A 14089-nucleotide genomic window follows, 5' to 3' on the forward strand; every position below is an offset into this window, starting at 1 on the left:
CAGCACCCGGTCAGACGGAAATGTTAAGCGAGCAGGTGAACTGCTGAATCCCACTTTGAAGGAGTTGATCGTGGTGTCAAACAATGAGTTTCACTTAATGATTAAAAATAAGAAATGTCAGATTTAAACACAGACCTCGAGAGAAGACTGCAACCTGAACACAGCACCTGAGACCGCTCGGCCATCCTGACTATTTAATGCTGTATGTGGCCATCTGCAGGTTGATTTTGAACTTTTGTATCCTGTCACATGAAATAAATGAGGGCAGCAGGCGTATCTTTGTCTGACACCGGGGAAACAGTGAGACAGACCTTGGAGCAAGGGTCTGGTTATTGCCAAACAGCAAAGAAAATATTAATTCTGGAAGAACAATATCTAAAAGTACAGTAACCCTGATGTGATTTAAACACGCTACCTTCGGAACTGAAATCAGTCACGCTACCATTGCGCCACGAGGTCTACATCATAAGACTCAGATGTTCGTCGATATGAAGGTGTCACAATACAAGGAGCTTTAAAATCTCCGCCCATTCCCACCTGGTGTCAGAAGCAGCGCTCACCTCCCAGTCACTGTATGTTTTTTCTTAAACTTTTGTGTTGCTTTCACGGGAAAGCATCATTAATTAACCCATCACCTTCTTTTGCACAATGAAAGAAATGCTAACTGAGGGACAGTCGATACTTCAATCATTTGTCCTGTGCTTTGGGGAGCGGGCAGGGAAGTGGACCTGTGTCCATGATCGCATCGACCATGATCGTATTAAATGGCGGAGCAGGCTCGAGGGGCGTATGGCCGACTCCTGCTCCTATTTCTTATATTCTTATGTTCTTCTGCATGTTAACCCATTTTACACACTGTATTTTAGGATCTGGTTCAAAATCTTCATTGCCGATGACATCAGGAATCTGGGGCAACTTTTATCAAATTTAACAGCACCGGTTATTCCGACCATGCACAGAAAATAGAATCAGTAGTGAAGATAAAAGCCCATGGTGCTCATTTTCAGATTCAACGCAGTCGGATTTCAAATAAAGTGAAAGAATTTTACAGTGAAAAGATTTGGAAGTGTAACTTGTATTTGTGTCTTTAATTAAAGTTTGTGGCTTCTGACTCCCGTTCATGCCTCTGCTGAATAAGAAAGGAGGGTTTGACGTTGACCAGACTGCACTGCCCCTGATATTTGTGAGCTCATCCTTTATATTCAGTGGTTTCTCGCCCTTTGATGGGCTGCAGTGTGGCGGATATCACGTTGGCCTCACACGCGAAAGGTCCCCGGTGGATCCGTTTTCTCTCACTGAAAGTTATCCATTTATTGAAGTGAAATAAAGAGCACTGAAGGAATAAGGGATCACTTTTGCCAGGAGAATAAATAGCAAATAATAACAGCAAATGCTGGAAATCTCAGCAGGTCAGGCAGCATTTGCCAGGAGACGAAACTCGCCTCTGATTGTTCCTCAAGAGCAAGTTTAAACATAATGCTCCTTCCCGGGATCGAACCTCATACCTTTCATGTGTACTGCAAACGTGATAAGCACACGTGATAACCACTACACTACAGAAACCTCTGGCACAGCAACCCCAACAGAGGGGAGTTGACCAGTGAGCTCCCTCTGTGCTGATCGGGAATGAGGAGGCTCACCTGAAACAACTTCTGTCCCACACTGAAAGTTCTCAATCCTTCTCCTCCACTGCCCTTTACAGAAATGTCACGGATCACCCAGCCACCGTGTTCACTTCCACATGCTCACAGTGGGGCCACAGAGGCTCCTACCGTCTCCCCGCGATCAGTGAACTCGCCCAGTTTACTAAATTAAACCCCGAACACGTGCCCGGCAAAGGGCAGGAGAAGCCAGATCGGTCTATCACAGAAAGTATTGGTATTCATGGTGATTACAGCAATTATTAATCGTCTCACAGAACTCAATTATTTTTATGCGATGAATTGATCGACAATTGAAACCAGGTTAGTGCGCCGGATCTTAACCTCTCGACCACCAGGGAACAGTTATGATACATGTAGATATATTTATATATATTCTTATTTGAACCTGAATATCAACGGCTAGCTACCTAGACCTCGTGGTGCAATCGTAGTGCGTCTAACTTTGAGTGAGAGAAATTGTTCCACAGTGACAGCCATTTCATCTTTTGTTCCCTTTTAAACACTAGAAACTGAGACAGGGGGAATAAATAGAGAAATAAAAGCACAGGGATAAAGACAAGATGAAGAGAGAAGGGGAAATATACTGTCCCCACCCAGAACTAATGCAGAAACCTCTCTGCTGCGCTCGGGGTGGCCACCCACAGCCTGGATACACTAACGGGAGAACACCAGCGGCAGTTCGGGGCCATAAAAGGAACAGCGAGCGGCCCTGGGAGCAGCTTGGAGGTCCCGGGAGACTACTCCAGGGAGCAGCGCGAGCTGATGCAGGAGGGCGGCGGCAGCGAAGAGTGACGTCATCAAGGTCCAGGTCGGTGATTGGAGCGTGGGCAGGTACAGCAGGAGCGCCGAGATCGGGGCAAAGGAGCGGCGAGAGACTGTGGAGGGATGTGATCAGGGCCCAGGGGAGGCATGAGTTCAGGGCCAGGGGCCCAGGGTTAGCACGGGCCAGCCCACACTGCGATATGTGTGTGCACTCGGTCCGTGCAGCAGAACTGGTCTCCAGTCGACCTGCTTAACCCTTGCCACTGGACCAAGACCAAGCTCTGTCAAGCCCGTTTGATGGCTGGGGTGCAACGGCCATCACAACTAAAAAAAATCCACGCACAGATATCTTCCACCTTTCGGGATGTAGTTCGGGCCCTTCAGTGAAACACCTGTGAACTCATCCTTTTTCGGCGTGGAAGAAAGTCATCCTCGTTTCGTGGGACCGCCTATGATGATGATGATGATGATGGATACATTAACGTCCCAACAGCTCATTGAGTGCAGTAGTGGGACCGTGCGGCGCTTCAGAAAACATGTCGAAAAGGCAAAGTCACTGATTCCGCCTCATGTGCTCCTCAGATCAAGAATAACAACACACACTAAAAATGCTTCAATAATGGTTACACTTTATCTCCGTGCAGCCGCTACAGTCTAAAGACACCACAACGGTAGTGCGAATACATTCTTCCCATCAAAGTTCTATTTGTGCTACTTTGTTGTGGCAACTCTTGATTGCAGTCACCAAGATATCCCTTGAGATATCGGGTAAAACTCATGCTTTTCCTTTGGCAATGCGTTTAATAATCTGAGAAGATTTGACTGGAGGTTTATCAACAGATAGCACTTCGTAAGGCCTTTATCTCCATATTTGCTAAGCAGTTGGCTCGTTGGTCTATTTGTATGATTCTCATTTTGGGGTTGTTACTTGAAATTTGCGAGCGATCCCGGGAGAGCCCTTTTTTGCCGTGAATTTTGAATTTGCATCGAACTTTTGCAAAGAAGGACTTGCATTTCTGCAGCGTCTGTCAGGAGCTCATAACGCCCCAAAGCGCTTTACAGCCGTTGAGTTACCTTTGAAATGTTGTCACGTGAGTAAAGATGTGCCCAAATCACCCCACACGAACCTCAACTCTTTCTGAAGGAGTTCATAGAATCATAGAAGTTTACAGCACGGAAGGAGGCCAATTCGGCCCATCGTGTCCACATCGGCCAACAAGAGGCTATCCAGCCTAATCCCACTTTCCAGCTCGAGGTCCATAACCCTGCAGGTTACAGCACTTCATGTCACATCCAAACATGTTAAATGTGGTGAGTGTTTCTGCCTCTACCACCCTTTCAGGCAGTGAGTTCCAGACCCCCACAACCCTCTGCGTGCAGAAATAAATAGGTGCAGGCAAAGGCCATTCGGCCCTTCGAGCCGCACCACCACGGAGAATGAAACAGTTAATTCAGAGACCATGGTCCAGAACTTAAAGAAGGGTAACTTAGAAGGTATGAGTCGTGAATTGGCTAGGATAGATTGGCGAATAATACTTGAGGGGTTGACAGTGGATGGGCAATGGCAGACATTTACAGACCGCATGGATGAAGTGCAACAATTGTACATCCCTGTCTGGTGTAAAAATAAAAAAGGGAAGGTGGCTCAACCGTGGCTATCAACGGAAATCGGGGACATTATTAAAGCTAAGGAAGTGGCATACAAATTGGCCAGAAATAGCAGCGAACCCGGGGACTGGGAGACATTTGGAACTCAGCAAAGGAGGACAAAGGGTTTGATTAGGGCAGGGAAAATAGAGTACGAGAGGAAGCTTGCAGGGAACATTAAAATGGACTGCAAAAGCTGCTATAGATATGTAAAGAAAAAAAGGTTAGTAAAGTCAAACGTAGGTCCCCTGCAGTCAGAATCAGAGGAAGTCATAACTGGGAAGAAAGAAATGGCAGACCAATTGAACAAGTACTTTGGTTCGGTATTCACTAAGGAGGACACAAACAATCTTCCGGATATAAAAGGGGTCAGAGGTTCTAGTAAGAAGGAGGAACTGAGGGAAATCCTTATTAGTCGGGAAATTGTGTTGGGGAAACTGATGGGATTGAAGGCCGATATATCCCCAGGCCTGATGGTCTGCATCCCAGAGTACTTAAGGAGGTGGCCTTGGAAATAGCGGATGCATTGACTGTCATTTTCCAACACTCCATAGATTCTGGATCAGTTCCTATGGAGTGGAGGATAGCCAATGTAACACCACTTTTTAAAAAAGGAGGGAGAGAGAAAGCAGGGAATTATAGACCGGTCAGCCTGACATCAGTAGTGGTGAAATTGATGGAATCAATTATTAAGGATATCATAGCAGCGCATTTGGAAAGAGGTGACATGAAAGGTCCAAGTCAGCATGGATTTGTGAAAGGGAAATCATGCTTGACAAATCTTCTGGAATTTGTTGAGGATGTTTCCAGTAGAGTGGACAAGGGAGAACCAGTTGATGTGGTGTATTTGGACTTTCAGAAGGCTTTCGACAAGGTCCCACACAAGAGATTAGTGTGCAATATTAATGCACATGGAATTGGGGGTAGTGTGCTAACGTGGATTGAAAACTGGTTGGCAGACAGGAAGCAAAGAGTAGGAGTAAATGGGTACTTTTCAGAATGGCAGGCCATGACTAGTGGGGTACCGCAAGGGCCCTAGCTGTTTACATTGTACATTAATGATTTAGACGAGGGGACTAAATGTAGTGTCTCCAAATTTGCAGATGACACTAAGTTGGGTGGCAGGGTGAGCTGCGAAGAGGATGCTATGAGGCTGCAGAGTGACTTAGATAGGTTCGGTGAGTGGGCAAATGCATGGCAGATGAAGTATAATGTGGATAAAGGTGAGGTTATCCACTTCGGTTGAAAAACAGAGAGACAGACTATTATCTGAATGGTGACAGATTAGGAAAAGGGGAGGTGCAACGAGACCTGGGTGTCATGGTGCATCAGTCACTGAAGGTTGGCATGCAGGTACAGCAGGCGGTGAAGAAGGCAAATGGCATGTTGGCCATCATAGCGAGGGGATTTGAGTATAGGGGCAGGGAGGTGTTACTACAGTTGTACAGGGCCTTGGTGAGGCCACACCTGGAGTATTGTGTAAAGTTTTGGTGTCCGAACTTGAGGAAGGATGTTCTTGCTATTGAGGGAGTGCAGCGAAGGTTCACCAGACTCATTCCCGGGATGGCGGGACTGACATATCAAGAAAGACTGGATTAACTGGAGTTCAGACAAATGAGAGGGGACCTCATAGAAACGTTTAAAATTCTGGCGGGTTTAGATAGGTTAGATGCAGGAAGAATGTTCCCAATGTTGGGGAAGTCCAGAACCAGGGGTCACAGTCTAAGGATAAGGGGTAAGCCATTTAGGACCATGATGAGGAGAAAATTCTTCACCCAGAGAGTGGTGAACCTGTGGAATTCTCTACCACAGGACGTTGTTGAGGCCAATTCACTAAATATATTCAAATAGGAGTTAGACGTAGCCCTGACTACTTGGGGGATCAAGGGGTATGGCGAGAAAGCAGTAATGGGGTACTGAAGTTGCATGTTCAACCATAAACTCATTGAATGGTGGTGCAGGCTCGAAGGGCCGAATGGCCTACTCCTGCACCTATTTTCTAAGTTTCTACATTCCAATAAGATCATGGCTGATCATTCACCTCAGTACCCCTTTCCTACTTTCTCTTCATACCCCTTGAGCCCTTTAGCCATAAAGGCCACAGCTAATTCCCTCTGGAAGATATCAAATGAACTGGCATCAACAACTCTCTGCGGCAGAGAATTCCACAGGTTAACAACTCTCTGAGTGAAGAAGTTTCTGCTCATCTCGATCCTAAATGGCTTACCCCTTATCCCTTAGACTCTGACCCCTGGTTCTGGACATCCCCAACATCGGGCACATTCTTCCTGCCTCTAACCTGTCCAGTCCCGTCAGAATTTTATATGTTTCTTTGAGATCCCCTCTCATTCTTCTAAACTCCAGTGAATACAGGCCCAGTCAATCCAGTCTCTCCTCATATGTCAGTCCTGCCATCCAGGGAATCAGTCTAGTGAATCTTCGCTGCACTCTCTCAGTAGCAAGAACATCCTTCCTCAGGTTAGGAGACCACAACTGAACACAATATTCCAGGTGAGGCCTCACCAAGGCCCTGTACAACTGCAGTACGACCTTCCTGCTCCAATACTCAGATCCCCCAGCTATGAAGGCCAACATGCCATTTGCCTTCTTCACCGCCTGCTGTACCTGCATGCCAACTTTCAATGACTGATGTACCATGACACCCAGGTCTCGTTGCACCTCCCCTTTTCCTAATCTGCCGCCATTCAGATAATAATCTGCCTTTACGTTTTTGCCACCAAAGTGGATAACATCACATTTATCCACATTATAGTGCATCTGCCATGTATTTGCCCACTCACCTAACCTTTCCAAGTCACTCTTCAGCCTCTTAGCATCCTCCTCACAGTTCACACCGTCACGCAGCTTAGAGTCAACTGCAAAGTTGGAGATAACACACTCAATTTCTTCATCGAAATCATTGATGTATATTGTAAATAGCTGAGGTCCCAGCACTGAGCCCTGCAGCACCCCACTAGTCACTTCCTGTCATTCTGAGAAGGACCCATTTATCCCGACTCTCTGCTACCTGTCTGCCAACCAGTTCTCTATCCATGTCAATACATTACCCCCAATACCATGTGCTTTAATTTTGGACACTAACCTCCTGTGTGGGACCTTGTCAAAAGCCTTTTGAAAGTCCAAATACATTACATCCACTGGTTTTCCCTTGTTCACTCTCCTAGTTCCATCCTCAAAAAATTCTTGAAGATTTGTCAAGCATGATTTCCCTTTCCTAAATCCATGCTCACTTGGACCGATCTTGTCACTCTTTCCAAATGCTATACTATTTCATCCATAATAATTGATTCCAGCATTTTCCCCACTACTGATGTCAGGCTAACCAGTCGATAATTAACCGTATTCTCTCTTCCTTCTTTTTTAAAAAGTGGTGTTATATTCGCTACCCTCCAGTACATAGGAACTGATCCAGAGTCGATAGACTGTTAGAAAATGATCACCAATGCATCCACTATTTCGAGGGTTACTTCCTTAACTATTCTGGGATACAGACTATCTGGCCCTGGGATTTATCAGCCTTCAATCCCAACAATTTCCTGAACACAATTTCCTGACTAATAAAGATTTCCTTCAGTTCCTCCTTCTTGCTGGACCCTCGGTCCCTGAGTACATTAGAAAGGTTATTTGTGTCTTCCTTCGTGAAGACAGAATCAAAGTATCTGTTTAACTGGTCGCCATTTCTTTGTTACCCATTATAAATTCACCTGATTCTGACTGCAAGTGACCGACGTTTGTCTTCACTAATCTTTTTCTCTTCACATATCTATAGAAGCTTTCGCAGTCAGTTTTTATGTTCCCAGCAAGCTTCCTCTCATACTCTATTTTCCCACTCCTTATTAAACCCTTTGTCCTCCTCCACTGAATTCTAAATTTTTTCCAGTCCTCAGGTTTGCTGCTTTTTCTGGCAAATTTATAGGCCTCCTCCTTGCATTTAACACTATCTCTAATTTCCCTTATTAGCCACGGTTGGGCCACCTTCCGCGTTTTATTTTTTCTCCAGACAGGGATGTACAATTGTTGAAGTTCATCCATGTGATCTTTAAATGTTTGCCATTGCCTAACCAGCGTCAAACTTTTAAGTCTCATTTGCCAGTCTATTCTAGCCAATTCACATCTCATGCAATCGAAGTTACCTTTCCTTAAGTTCAGGTCCCGAGTCTCTGAATTAAATGTTTCAATCTCCATCATAATAAAGAATTCTACCATATTATGCTCACTCTTCTCCAAGGGGCCTCTCACAACAAGATTGCTAATTAGTCCTTTTTCATTACACATCACCGAGTCTAGGATAGCCAGCCCTCAAGTTGGTTCCTCGACATATTGGTCTAGAAAACCATCCCTAATACACTCCAGGAAATCCTCCTCCACCGTATTTCTACCAGTTTGGTTAGCCCAATCTATATGTAGATTAAAGTCGCCCATGATAACTGCTGTATCTTTATTGCACGCATCCATAATTTCTTGTTTGATACTGTCCCCAAACTCACTACTACTGTTTGATGGTCTGTGCACAACTCCCACTCGTGTTTTCTGCCCTTTGGTATTCCGCAGCTCTATCTATACAGAGTCCACACCATCCAAGCTAATGTCCTTCCTTAATATTGCGTTAATTTCCTCTTTAACCAGCATCGTTCCCCGACCTCCTTTTCCTTTCTGTCTATCCTTCTTGAATGTTGAATACCTCAGGATGTTGAGTTCCCAGCCTTGATCACCCTGGAGCCATGTCTCTGAAATCCCAATTATAACATATTCGTAAATTGCTGCCTCTGAGTGAATTCATCCACCTGCTTACGAATAATCCTTGCATTGAGGCACAGAGACTTCAGGCTTGTCTTTTTAATACACTTTGTCCCTTTAGAATTTTGCTGTAATGTGGCCCTTTTTGATTTTTGCCTTGTGTTTCTCTACCCTCCACTTTTACTTTTCTTCTTTCTATCTTTTGCTTCTGCCCCCATTTTACTTCTTTCTATCTCCCTGCATAGGTTCCCATCCCCGTGCCATATTAGTTTAACCCCTCACCAACAGCACTAGCAAACATTCCCCTGGACATTGGCTCCGGTCCTGACCAGGTGCAGACCGTCCGGTTTGTACTGGTCCCACCTCCCCCAGAACCGGTTCCAATGCCCCAGGAATTTGAATCCCACCCTCCTGCACTACTCATCAAACCATATATTCATCTGAGCTATCCTGCATTTCCTATTCTGACTAGCTCGTGGCACTGGTAGCAATTCTGAGATTACTACCTTTTAATTTAATACCTAGCTCCCTAAACTCAGCTTGTAGGACCTCATCCCGATTTTCCCGATATCATTGGTACCTATATACACCACGACAGCTGGCTATTCACCCTCCCCCTCCAGAATGCGCTGCAGCCAATCCGAGACATTCTTGACCTTTGCACCAGGGAGCAACATACCATTCTGGAGTCTCGATTGCAGCCGCAGAAACATCTATCTATTCCCCTGACAATAGAATCCCCTATCACTATAGCTCTCCCACTCTTTTTCCTGCCCTCCTGTGCAGCAGAGCCACCCCTGGTGCCATGGACTTGGCTGCTGCTGCCTTCCCCTGATGAGTCATCTCCTCCAACAGTACCCAAGGTGGTTTATCTGTTTTGCTGGGGGATGACCGCAGGGGACTCCTGCACTACCTTTCATCCACTGCTCTTCCTGATGTTTACCCATTCCCTCTCTGCCTGAGTAACCTTTCCCTCCGGTGTGATCAACTCACTAACCGTGCCATTCACGACATCCTCAGCATTGCGGATGCTCCAGAGTGAATCCGTGCGCAGCTCCAGTGCCGCAATGTGGCCTGCCAGGAGCTGCAGATGGATACACTTGCTGCACATGTAGCCATCAGGGACACTGGAAGCGTCCCTGACTTCCCACATAGCACAGGAGGAGCATGACATGTGTCCGAGCTCTCCTGCTATGACTTCACCATTAAATTTACTTAATTTGGCAACAATTCCAAAGTTGCCTTGCTGCGAAGAACAAGAAGAAATCAAAGAAACAGAAAACTACTCACCACTCAACCAGCCAATCACTTACCCTCTTGGCTGTGACGTTACCTTTGATTACTTTTGACTTCTTTCTTACTTTTGACCCTGCACCAGCTGTAGCTCGCTGCTCGCTGCTCCTCCAGCCGCTGCGCCTCCGACTGCCGCCGATCCCCGGACTCCCATTGGGCCTTTATAGGCCGCTGCTCACAACTCCTCCGGTCACTGCTCCTCCCACTTTTGGAAAAAAATAATTCAGTCAGGCAGAGTCTGCATAGATTTATGGAAGGGAAGTCATGTTTGACAAATTTGCTGGAATTCTTTGAGGGTGGAATGAACAGGGTGGATAAAGGGGAACCAGTGGATGTGGTGTATTTGGACTTCCAGAAGGCATTTTGACAAGGTGCCACATAAAAGATTACTGCACAAGATAAAAGTTCCCAGGGTTGTGGGTAATATATTAGCATGGAGAGAGAATTGGATAACTAACAGAAACAGAGAGTCGGAATAAATGGTTCATTTTCTGGTTGGTAAACAGTAATTAGTGGGGTGCTGCAGGAATCAGTGCTGGGACCCCAACTGTTTAAAGTCTATATTAACGACTTGGATGAAGGGACCGAGTGTCATGCAGCCAAGTTTGCTGATGGTACAAAGATGGGAGGAAAAGCAATGTGTGAGGAGGACACAAAAAATCTGCAAAAAGACATAGCCAGGCTAAGTGAGTGGGGAAAACTTTGGCAGATGGTGTATAATGTTGGAAAGTGCAAGGTTATGCATTTTGGCAGAAAAAAATCAAAGAACAAGTTATTATTTAAAAGGAGAAAAATTGCACAGTGCTGCAGTACAGCGGGACCTGGGGGTACTTGTGCATGAAACACAAAAGGTTAGTATGCAGGTACAGCAAGTGATCAGGAAGGCCAATGGAATCTTGGCCTTTATTGCAAAGGGGATGGAGTATAAAATAAAGAAGTCTTGCTGCAGATATACAGGGTATTGGTGAGGCCAGACCTGGAAAACTGCATGCAGTTTTGGTTTCCATATTTAAGAAAGGATATAGATGCTTTGGAGGCAGTTCAGAGAAGGTTCACTAGGTTGATTCCGGAGATGAGGCGGCTAACCTATGAGAAAAGGTTGAGTAGGTTGTGCCTCTACTCATTGGATTTCAGAAGATTGAGAGGTGATCTTATGGAAACGTGTAAGATTATGAGGGGGCTTGACAAGGTGGATGCAGAGAGGATGTTTCTGCATATTAATCTTTTGTGTTTCATGTACAAGGACCACCAGGTCCCTCTGCACCGCAGCATTTCGTAATCTCTCCCCATTTAAATAATGATTTGCTTTTTTATTATTGCTACCACAGTGGATAACCTCATATTTCCCACATTATACTCCATCTGACAAATTTCTGCCCACCCACTGACCCTATCGATATCGCTTTGCAGATTATTTGTGTCCTCCTCACAACTTGCTTTCCCACCTATCTTTGTATCATCAGCAAACTTGGCGACATTACAAACATGCAGAGCACAGAACAAATTATTGACGTATTGAGTCTCCCTCAGTTAGTATTTCTTTCATTGTGCAAAAGAAAATTATCGAATCATTAATTATGTTATCCCATGAAAGCAAAATAAAAGTTTAACGAAAATAATTGGCACATTTGAAAGGAACATTTTTGTTTTGTGCCGTTTCGGTCAGAGAAATGTTTATGAAAGGAATTTTTTCAGAAAAAGGGATTCAGCATTTCAGCTTGTCGCTGAACACTTCTGTCTGGGCACTGCGCTAGGCAGCAGTTTCCGTAGTGTAGCGGTTATCACGTTCGCCTCACACGCGAAAGGACCCCGGTTCAAGCCCGGGCGGAAACATTATTTTTGAAACAAAAACTGGTTTTAAATGTTCATTGCTCATGCGACAATGGCCTCCTTCTGTGCTGCAAACTTATCTGATTCCATGATGAACATTTAAAACCAGTCTCCTAAAATACAGAGTGTGTAAAATCAGAGAGGGAATAAAACTTCCTCAATGATTAAAGTTTCACAAATTATTAAAATTAAGTTGTTGAAGTTTCGACTGACCCTCAGTGATCATGTTAGCATTTCTTTCATTCTGCTCAACAATGCTATCGGTTAATACCAGCAGATCTAAGCCGCATTTCAAACCCGGAAACAACTCATTCATTATTCACCCTTCCCAGTTCCAGTGCACAGAGGGTTATGTATACTCCATCCCAGAAACTCAAGTCCAACTTCTGACATTCCTTATTTCTAATTACTAACTCATTTGTTTTGACACCACTCTGAAGTGCTTTGGGTCATCTATGTAAATGAGTTAAATTACTTCACTTTAATTAAAAACAGTGGGAGCAAAATTACTTCCCTAACTGGGAATAGAACCCTGGAAGCTGAAGGGATCGGAATGGTTTTGTGAAGCATTTGAAGATGCTCTCTAAAAATCTCACACTGCTAATTTAAAAACACGGTTACGATTTGTTTCAGTGTGAAAGAAGGGGATTACAATGACAACAAAAACACCAGGCAGTGACTGCATTAAGACCAAATCAAACTTTTCACAAAGTTGCTATCACGAAGTAACAGCTGAGCTAAAGTTGGCACTGACCAATGGGTAAAAACATCTCATTACAACCGATGAGCTCACAAATATCCGGAGCAGTGCAGTCTGGTCAATGTCAAACGCTTTCTTCCTTATTCAACAGAGACATGAACGGCAGACACACGCCACAAAGTTTAATTAAAGACCGAAGTACAAGTCACATTTAATTTCCAAATCCTTTCACCATAAAATAACTTCACTTTATTTCAAATCTTACTGCGTTGATTCTGAAAATGAGCACCATATGATTTTACCTTCAATACTGATTCTATTATCTGTGCATGGTAGGAATTACCGCTCCAGTTTTGAGCTCAATTTGACAAAATTTGCCCCAGATTCCTGGTGTCGTCAGCAATGAATATTTTGAACCAGACTCCTAAAATAATGTTTTTTTAGATGAGTTAACAGGATCTGCGTGTCACTGACAAGGCCAGAATTTATTGCCGAACCTTAATTGCCCTTGAGAAGCTGGTGGTTGTTGTATATCTGTAAAGCATGCACTCCCATTTTCCGCCAGCAGGGAGCTCATCCCTTGAAGTCTCAAGGGATCCCAGCATCCCTTTGGAGCACTGTATAAAAGCTGGCTTCCAAGGCCTGTTCCTCACTCTGGAGTGTCTTATTAAAGACTGAGGTCACTGTTACTTTAACCTCCCTGTGTGCAGCCTCATCTGTGTGAGGAACACAATAACTGGCGACGGGAATACGAATCTAACGCAAAGAGGCAGCAAACTGTGGGCATCCTGGAGAAGTTCTTGGAGGGTGAGGACTGGGAAGCCTATGTCGAACGGCTAGACCAGTACTTTGTAGCCAATGAGCTGGAAGGAGAAGGAAGCGCTGCAAAAAGGAGAGCGGTCCTCCTCACAGTCTGTGGGGCACCGACCTACAGCCTCATGAAGATTCTTCTGGCTCCGGTGAAACCCACAGATAAGTCATATGAGGAGCTGTGTACAGTGGTTCGGGAGCATCTTAACCTGAGGGAGAGCGTGCTGATGGAGAGGTATCGGTTCTACACGTGCCAGCGATCTGACGGTCAGGAAGTGGCAAGCTACGTCGCCGAGCTAATGCAACTTGCAGGACAATGTGAGTTTGATGGCTGCCCGGAGCAAATGCTCAGAGACTTTGTTGGACTGGGCATTGGCCAAGAGACCATCCTACGAAAAATTTTGACTGGAGAGACATCGACACTCAATAAGGCCATTGCGACAGTACAGGCGTTTATGTCCACTAGTGATAACACCCAACAAATCGCTCAGCGCACAAGTGCTTGCAATGTTCATAAATTAACTGGAACTGTGTTTGCGAGCAGAAATGTACAGGGCAGAATCCACGAGTTTGTAACTGCCAGCAGGCCTCAGGTGATCCAGATGACTCAGAGTCCCCAACAAAG

General features: G+C 45.0%; 1 non-coding gene across 1 annotated transcript; it reads left to right on the forward strand.

The window, feature by feature from the left end:
- The first annotated feature begins 11884 nt into the window (after positions 1-11884).
- trnav-cac (transfer RNA valine (anticodon CAC)) lies at positions 11885-11957 on the forward strand. Its single transcript has one exon. It is a non-coding gene; the product is annotated as a tRNA-Val (tRNA).
- Positions 11958-14089: the final 2132 nt, after the last annotated feature.

Source organism: Pristiophorus japonicus, unplaced genomic scaffold (assembly GCF_044704955.1).
Source record: "Pristiophorus japonicus isolate sPriJap1 unplaced genomic scaffold, sPriJap1.hap1 HAP1_SCAFFOLD_262, whole genome shotgun sequence".
NCBI lineage: Eukaryota > Metazoa > Chordata > Chondrichthyes > Pristiophoridae > Pristiophorus > Pristiophorus japonicus.